The sequence below is a fragment of the Colobus angolensis genome, unplaced genomic scaffold (assembly GCF_000951035.1).
Source record: "Colobus angolensis palliatus isolate OR3802 unplaced genomic scaffold, Cang.pa_1.0 Scaffold5, whole genome shotgun sequence".
NCBI classification, from domain to species: domain Eukaryota; kingdom Metazoa; phylum Chordata; class Mammalia; order Primates; family Cercopithecidae; genus Colobus; species Colobus angolensis.
Genome location: NW_012118487.1, coordinates 29,273,354 through 29,282,878, shown reverse-complemented (window position 1 = coordinate 29,282,878; position 9,525 = coordinate 29,273,354). Strand labels below are relative to the sequence as shown.

Below are 9,525 nucleotides of genomic sequence, written 5' to 3'. Positions count from 1 at the left end.
GCATCCAACCCATGTATTGTTCTAACGAGGTGAGTACAGATGGGCAGGTGAGCAGGGGCCAGTCAAAGCATGCCCACGTGGCAACAGCATTAAGAAAGTATGATGGAAGAGGGAGAAAATGAGTCTTTCCTCACTACTTCACCCAGTGACCTGAATTAGCAACCATCTCCCATCATGGGAGGCATTAAATTGAGATGGCATCATGGACAGAAAGAGGAAGTTAGGCAGTTGGCAACACAAACTACTTGCTCTGTTCATTAAAAGACTAACTGGAAGGGTTTGGAGATGAGGGTGCTCTACAAAAAATGAAAGTATTAACTAGTTCCTGATATACATTTATAATAAAAGAAAAAAGGCATATGTAATATCTACTTGATATCAGAGCGGGTCTTAGCATCAAATTAGACAACATGTGCTGCTTAGCATTTCAGATAGTATTTGGCCCATGGTGCTTATAATTTCATGGATTGATGATTGATTGGATGGTGTGGAATCTAGGAAGTATATTTTTAGTACAGTCATTAGTTACAATAGAACTAACCGTGTCCAGTAAAACCTTGTCTCAGACTCTAACAGCCTCTAAATGCCTTTGAAATTGTCCTTTTGGCTAAAGATGGAAAAAAAAAAAACCCATAGATTTAAAGTCATAAACACACAGGTGGAGTGGAATGAAATATCTGGAAATACCTTAACCTGGAAGTTAAGAGCAATGAGTTTAGAAAAAACGGGAAATTGTCACCTAGTACTGAGACTTCTGTGAAAGGTAACAGTGAGGAGATTTTGCACATCCATTAATTTTATCTAATCATACCAAACAACCTGGCAGGGGGTAGTTACTGTTAACAGAAAGGGGTCCCAATCTAGACCCCAAGATAGGGTTCCTGCATCTCACACAAGAAAGAATTTGGGGTGAGTCCATAAAGTGAAAGCAGGTTTATTAAGAAAGTAAAGGAAGAAAGAATGGCTACTCCATAGGCAGAGCGGAGGCATGGGCTGCTCAGCAGCTGATACTTATTTCTTGATTCTATGCTAGACAAAGGGTGGATTACTCATGAGTTTTCTGGAAATGGGGCAGGCATTTCTCAAAACTGAGGGGTTTTCCCCTTTTGGGACCATATAGGGTAACTGACATTGCCATGGCATCTGTAAACTGTCATGGTACTGGTAGGAGTGTCCTTTAGCAATCTAATACATTATAATTAGCATATAATGAGCAGTGAGAAGCCAGAGGTCAGTCTTGTCACCACTTTGGATTTGCAGGTTACCGCAACCTGTTTTGTTAGCAACGTCTTTATGACCTGTATCTGGTACCAACCTCCCATCTCATCCTGTGACTAAGAATGCTTAACCTCCTGGGAATGCAGCCCACTAGGTCTCCACCTTATTTTACCCACCCCAATGCCTCTGACATTAGTAATTCTCCTGTTCCAGAAGGAGAAACTGAAGTTTAAGAAGCCTGTACAAAGCCCACAACAGTACCTCTGGGAATGTCTAAGAAGGACCCTCCCTGCCCTGCAGCAGCCACACTTTAGCCTGTGCCGTAAACACGCCATACAGGTGTGGGGAGCACACATTAGGGATTGCTGTTGTCTGAGGTTGTGGCAATTCCAAAAAAAAGGCAAAAGCAGGAAAACACACTATTCAAATTTAAATCAGCCTCTTTGATTTTGCTGAATAATAAGTAGTTGTATGGAAAAGCATTAAAATTAAACTCACCGGCAAGTAGATGTCATTAACAATATAATAGCCACCACAGCAATCCTAAAAAAAAAGAAGCAGTGGCCACTTTTCTGTAGTCTGTAGACAGCAGTCAGCCAACAGTCACTGCCCTGGACTGCCCTTGATGGCATTCAGAGTCATGCTTTTTGTTGTTTTCCCACAAAAGGTTAGATCCCCACTATGCATCATGTCCAGAAAAACCTTGTCAAACTCTCAGAGTCTCTAAATGCCTTTGAAATTGTCCTCTTGGTTAAAGATGGAAGAACGATCACAGATTCCAAGTTACGAACACACAGGACAAGTGGAATTAAATATCTCATAAATAATATTACTGGCAATTATAAGTCTTTGTGACTTATACCCAGAATTCTCAGAGAGCTTCACACACACACACACACACACACACACACACACACACACACACACAGTGTCCAGGGTAATTTCATATTTACTCAAAAACTGTGTGAGTATACACCCAAATTCTAGGTAGAGGGGGGTGTCACGTATTCAAAAAATAGTGGAAATTTCAAAACTTGGAAACCCTTTCAGCTCCAAGTCTAAAAGATAAAAATATTTCCTAAACTTATTTTTTAAAAACATTTTATTCGGTGGCTCAAGCCTGTAATCCCAGCACTTTGGGAGGCCGAGACGGGCGGATCACGAGGTCAGGAGATCAAGACCATCCTGGCTCACACGGTGAAACCCCGTCTCTACTAAAAATACAAAAAACTAGCCGGGCGAGGCGGCAGCGCCTATAGTCCCAGCTACTCGGGAGGCTGAGGCAGGAGAATGGCATGAACCCGGGAGGTGGAGCTTGCAGTGAGCTGAGATCCGGCCACAGCACTCCAGCCTGGGCGACAGAGCCAGACTCTGTGTCAAAAAAAAAAAAAAAAACATTTTATTTTGAAAATTGTCAAACATACACAAATATTACAAAAGTAGTACAATGAACATCCATACACCTTTCACCTGGATTCACTCATAGTTAACACTTTCCCCATTTACTTTATCTTCCTCACCAAACATACATACGTATTTTTTCTTGCTGAGTCATTTGAGACTCAGTGGCAGACATTACGAACCTTCACTAAGCACTTCAGCATGTATCTCCAAAGAGTTACAGTCTCTTAGCCCCCACAAAATTACTAAATACAATTACATTGAAAAATAATATTATTTAACTGAAGTCTGTATTTCAGCAATCGTCTCAATTACATCCTTTATGAGGGGTGGCGGGGGGAATGATGCTTTTCTTTTTTGTTTCTGTTTTTTGAGATGGAATCTCACTGTGTCACCCAGGCTGGAGTGCAGTGGCGCGATCTCGGCTCACCGCAATCTCCACCTCCTGGGTTCAAGCGATTCTTCTGCCTCAGCTTCCCGAGTAACTAGGCTGGGACTACAGGCAGGCACCACCATGGCTATTTTTTTTTTTTTTTTGGAGAGATGGGGTTTCACCACATTGACCAGGCTGGTCTCGAACTCCTGACCTCATGATTTGCCTGCCTTTGCCTCCCAAAGTGCTGGGATTACAGGCGAGAGTCACGGCACCAGGCCCAGAATGATGCTTTTCTAATCCAGGCTCCAGTCCAGGATCACACATTGCATTCAGTGGCCACAGCTGTATAATCTCCTTTAATCAGGAAACAATGACATTGTGAGAATTGAAGAATATGGACAAGTTGTTCCATAGAATATTCTTCAATTCGGGTGTGTCTGATGCAAGCATACTTGTATATACCTAAAGTAGGCCTTTTGCAAACCCAAGACTGTTATAAAACTTACCGTAAAAATACAGCAAGGAAAGAAAGCTACATGTTATGTTCAGGGACTGGTCTCCCGTTAAAGTGTCTCCTTAGATTTGCATCAATTTTTCTTTAAAATTATGACTCACAGGACTTCCTACTTTTGTATCTCACTTGTTCCTCTAATTGTTGTCAGCCAGTCTTCAAACAAAAACATCACATTTATCTATCCTGACTAACTTTCCAAGTCATTTCGAAAGCCATAACCCTAAACCCCACACCTCGCCTTCAGCTTTTGGCAATCATTGCAGGGTTCCTTTACTTAATTTCAGTTCTTTTGCTTCTTTCCATAGTAGAGAGTCTGTATTGCTATTTTCATCAGTCCTTCTGTATCAGTTAGAAATGCATCATAGGTGCAACAAAGAGAAGGACCAAGCCAACAGTGACTTAAACAAATAAGAATTTAAGAATTTTTTTTTCACATAAACAAAGTCCATATGGACACAAAGAGGGGAACTACAGACACTGGGTGGGGCCTACTTGAGGGTGGAGGGTGGGAGGAGGGAGAGGAGCAGAAAAAGTAACTATTGGGTACTAGGTTTAGTAACCGGGTGACAAAATAATCTGAAAACAAAACCCCATGACATGAGTTTACTTATATAACAAACCTGAACATGTACCCCTGAACCTAAAATAAAAGTTTAACACACACACACACACACACACACACACCACAGAAGTAAGTGCTTGCTGGCATTGCAGCAGCTACTCAGCTATGCCCTGAGGCTCCTAGGTTCTTCCTACCTTTCCCATTCCTCCATTCTTCAGGCACTGGTTTTTATGTTACATTGACTCCTAATAGATGGAAAGATGGCTACTGTTGCTCCAGACATCAAGTTCATGTTCAAAGCAGGAAGAAGGGGAAGAGTGATGTAAAGCAGAATCTTCCCCCCATTATCAGGAAAGCAATGGCTTCTCCAAAAATTTCCCAAGATTTCTAGTTTTTAGGTCTCATGGTCAGAATTGGGTCACACAGTCCCACCTCGCTGCCAAGAAAACAGGGAAAGCCAGAAACAGGAGTCACTTTATTGCTTGGGGCAGTCACCTCATCTAATGTGCAGAACACAGTGTCCCTACAAACAAGATAGGGGTTGTGTTAACAGGAAAATGGGAAATGGAGAATCGGTAGGCCACTAACAGTTTCCCTGAGCCCTCCCAGTCGTATTTATATTTATTTATTCCCTACTTGTCCATTCCATTTCATATTTTTTCTCAGTTTTTCTTCATTTGTCCTCTTTCCCTAGTATTTCCTCCTGAAGAATGAAATTTCAAACTATTTTTTATTAACACTCCATCTCCCACCTAGAATCAAATAATATTACAACAGCTGGTACTGCCCCTTCCTTTGACACAGAAGAAGACCTAAAATCCAGTAAGACAGAGTGGCGTGCCAAATTTGCCCATCAATTTAATGGCACATCCAAGAATAAAGCAAAACTCTACTGAATACCAATATAGTAGTATCTGCCTCTGAGGATTCTTGGTGCATATTTTTGCATTCCGCCCTGTTTGGTCCATTTTGTCCCTACCTTGGGCATTTAAATATAAAGATTCCCATGAGGTTGGATCAGTTCAGCTGTTTATTTCTAGAAATGTCAATAAAGAGAAAAACTAACAAGAGAACCATCTTTTTATTGTTTTAATTTACTTCATAAATATAAATGAAGGAGAATCTAGAACCATTGTCTTCATTGGAAATCATTGTTCCAAATGAACCACGAGTCTGAGTTTGTAAAGCTGCCATTTCCAATATCTCTGTTGAGAAATATGTCTATTTACATACATAATGTCTGTTTCTGACCTTGTGGGACAATAACTTGGAATGCCCTGAGCCACACGAACAGAAAATACTCTGATGAGACAGCATTTCATCCTTGCACTGAAGGATTTCAAAAGAGGAACAGCCCACCCAGAATGGACATGGTCATAGAGGAAGTAAGTTAGAAGCTATAATTGACCTTGATCTTAAAGGGTAAGATCTAAATAGGTGAAAAAGAAGATATTCAGGAACACTACCATAAGTCCAAAAAAGGGAGGTAGAAGTATCAATAACCTTTCAGGGTTCATAAGCAAGTCTATATGGGGAATTAGTAGAGGCCCATTGGTTAAGAACATGTGTTCTGGAATCAGACGGATCTGCATCTGAATCCCATTTCCACCACTTACTGGTTCCATGATCTCCAAGCAATTTATTCCTCTATGCTTTAGCTTCCTAAACTATAAAATCATGATAATATTAGAACTTATTTAATGGAGTTTTATGAAGATAAAGTGAAACAAAGCATGCAAAGTGCATAGCCTGGTGCCTAAAACATATTAAATGCTCAAAAATATGAAGAAAAAAAAAAAAAACAACTACTGACCAAAGTGAAAGGAGTCAACATAACGGACTATTCAGTTTTAAAACTAGGCTGTGGACCTAAGTGTCCATCAACAGATGATGGATAATGAAAATGTGGTATATATACATAATGGAATATTACTCAGCCTTTTAAAAGAAAGAAACTGTCATTTGTGACAACATGGATGAACCTAGAGGACATTCTGCTATGTGAAATAAGTCAGGCACAGAGAGACAAATACTGCAAGATCCTGCTTATATGTAGAATGTGAAGTAGCCAAACTCATACAAGTAGAGAGTCGAATGGTGAGTACCAAGGTCTGGGGGAAAATGGAGAGATGTTGGCCAAAAAATGTGATTTCTTACACTTCTCTTTGTTGCACAGGTGCAACAAAGAGAAGGACGAAGCAAGTGACTGAAACAAGTAAGAATTAAAAAATAATTCCCAGAGATCTGTCGTACAGCATGGTGACTATAGTTAGTAATAATGTGTTATACACTTGAAAATTGCTCAGAGGGTAGATTTTAAATGGTCTCACCACAAAAAAATGATAAGCAAGTACAATGATGAATACGTTAATTGGTTTGATTTAATCATTTCACAGTGTATACATATATCAAAACACCACATTGTACACCGTATATATGTACAACTTTTATTTCTCAATTAAAAATAAATAAATATAGGCCGGGTACTGTGGCTCATGCCTATAATCCCAGCACTTTGGGAGGCCGAGGTGAATGGATCACTTGATCCCAGGAGTTTAAGACCAGCCTGGGCAACATAGTGAAACCCTGTCTCTACAAAAAATATAAAAATTTAGTCAGGTGTGGTAGCATGTGCCTGTAATCCCAGCTACTCAGGAGACTGAGATAGGAGGATCGCTTGAGCCCAGGAGGTCGAGGCTGCAGTGAGCCAAGATCACGCCACTGGTTACTCCAGCCTGGGTGACAGAATGAGACCTTGTTACATAAATAAATAAATATAAAGAAAATTTTAAAAAATAAAGACACACTTGAAAAAACAGAAAAGTATGCTGAGACCAGTTGGGGACACTTTGACAAAAAGGCTAAAGTGTCACAAAGGAAGTTATTAAAAATGTGTTATCTAGACATGAGCTAATACAGATTAGAATCACAGTTGAGGCAGTAGGAATGGAAATAAGGTGTGAAATGGAAATGCTGTTAAGAAGAAATACAACTGCCCTTAATTTAGGATTTTTATTTCTTGGCTGCACTACCAGCATAAGTCAATAAAACTGACTGTTATCACACCAGTAAGTAGGAATAAAATGTAATAGCTGGATAGTCAAGAAAAGGGTTGTGTCATAGTTTGAGACAGATGCTAGAAATGTATAAGTACAAAATTCATGGCTAGAAATGTATAAATATGAAACCTCAGACACTTTATGTATTGGGAAATAGATACATTTATTCAATAAATGCTTACTGAATGTGAACTCGTGATTATGACAACATCTTACTCATCTGAGAATTACTTATCCTAGACCCTCGAAAACTTTGATATTTCAAAACCTAGGCATTAAAGAAAGGGAAAACATCCCGTCTTGTTTAGGCCCTCATTCAGAGCTTATTTGCTCACTTTCACGTAGAAATCTAACATGTCCAAGTAGCTGTGTTTTTGGCCACAGCAGTTTCAAGTTACAAAGTAGAAATGGGAATTAGAATAATGAGACTACAGAGGCAGACAAATTAATGATAGTAGAAGTGACAGCTGGTAGAAAATTGTGATGAAAACTATAAAAAGTTGGCAAGAGTCTGTGATAAAATTGATAGGACAAAAATGCCCTCAAAGGGCCCTAACGGTATCACTGCATCGTTCAGCATGGGAACCCCAGTTTACAACTAAAGGTTAATGTTATGTTCAACAGATTTCCAAAACTTCAAAAGTAAAGCTAAACACAAAAATTATATAAGATGGCTAGGTGCTATGGCTCACATCTGTATCCCCAGCACATTGGGAGGCTGAGGCAGGAGGATTGCTTGACCCCAGGAGTTTGAGACCAGCCTAGGCAACATAGCAAGACTCTGTCTCTACAAAAATAAAAATTAAAAAATAGCCAGGAGTGGTGGAATGCTCCTGAAGTCCTGGCTACTTGGGAAGCTGGGGTGGGAGGATCACCTGAGTTCAGGGATTTGAGGCTACAGTGAGCTCTGATCATGTCACTGCACTTCAGCCTGGACAATAGAGCAAGATCCTTTCTCTTAAAAAATAATAATATCAGAGACACCAGTATGGAAATTTTTTGACAAGTTTTGCTAAAAAGGAGAGATAAGAAATGGCAATATATAAGTGGCACAGATCATTGAATCAAGAAAATATTTTTTGTTTTGTTTTGTCCTGTTTTAAGAAGGGATACACAACAGCATGTTTTCAGGGAATAAGCCAGGAAAGAGGTAAACATTGATGATGCTTAAGAGAGAAAGAGAGAGTTGCTAAAATGTGTCCTGAGTAGGAGAGAGGGGATGGAACTGGAAGCTCAGGTGAAGGACTGATATGGGACAGAGGCAAAGGCAGCTCATCCATAACAACAACAAGGAAGCAGAGACAGGAGGGTGACCCATGGAGAGATGCATTTTGAGGATTTGTGCAGGTACAAGGTAGGCCATCTTCTGGAAGGTCTTATTATCTACTTTCAGACAAGTTAAGTCAGAGGATTTCTTTATGGCTACCTTTTACACAGAAAGGCAGGGGAAGGTTGGAGTCGTATTTCTAGATTTTATGGTTGATTTGGGGGGAAAGGGATTCTAGTTTCTATGGCCTGCCTTGGAAGAGGAAGGGGAATAGGCAGGAGAAGGTCAGAGAGAGACTTTACTTCTGAGCCCCTTCCAATGTCCTCCAGTTCAAAGTACTCAGCATGCTAAAGTGCCATACTTTGGGATATCGCTTTCTAAGCCCCAAAAATGGCACTGAATGGTTTCCCACTGATTATTCACCAATGCTTCGTTCGGGATTTTTCATCCTGGGCACTGTTGACATTTTCAGACAGATAAATCTTTGTGGGAACTGCCCTGTACATTGAGGAATGCTTAGCAGCATCCTTGGACTCTACCTACTAGAGGCCAGTAGCAACCCCCAAGTTGTGACAATCAAAAATGTCTCCAAACAGTGCCAAATGTTCCCTGGATCCAAAATCATCCCCAATTAAGAACAACTAGCTTAGTCCCACCTTGTTACAAAATATCCTGAGAAAACTAATATTACAATTCAATGATTTTTTATCTATCGCTAAGAAATCATACTTTTACACTCTTGAATTATCTGTAAATAGCATCAGAGATTTTTTTAATTATTAAAGGAATACTCACTTTTTAAAAACAAGTCAAATTTTTCCTAAGTATATAAACTGAAAGGTAAAATCCCCACTTTCTTCTGCCATTTTTGGTCCACTTCCCAAAGACTACCACTGTTGGCAGTTTTGTGTTAACATACCGTAAGTTTATAAACATGAGCATATATGTCTTTTATCTTATACAAATAAGAGCAAACTGTATAGATTATTCTTCAACATACTTTCTGTAACTTAATGATATGCCTTAAACAACTTATTGGCCGGGCGCGGTGGCTCAAGCCTGTAATCCCAGCACTTTGGGAGGCCGAAGGTCAGGAGATCGAGACCATCCTGGCTAACATGGTGAAAC

General features: G+C 40.0%; 1 protein-coding gene across 7 annotated transcripts in view; it reads left to right on the top strand.

Moving 5' to 3' along the window:
• RXFP1 (relaxin/insulin-like family peptide receptor 1) overlaps positions 1-9,525 on the top strand; it is a 127,239-nt gene that overhangs the window by 17,733 nt on the left and 99,981 nt on the right. Inside the window, exon 2 of one of the 7 annotated variants that reach the window (XM_011959710.1) lies at positions 4,766-5,456. The exons of the other annotated variants lie outside the window; for them this stretch is intronic. The gene's annotated coding sequence lies outside the window, so the exon portion shown is untranslated. The remainder of the gene's footprint in view (positions 1-4,765; positions 5,457-9,525) is intronic. 7 annotated transcript variants of the gene reach the window in all.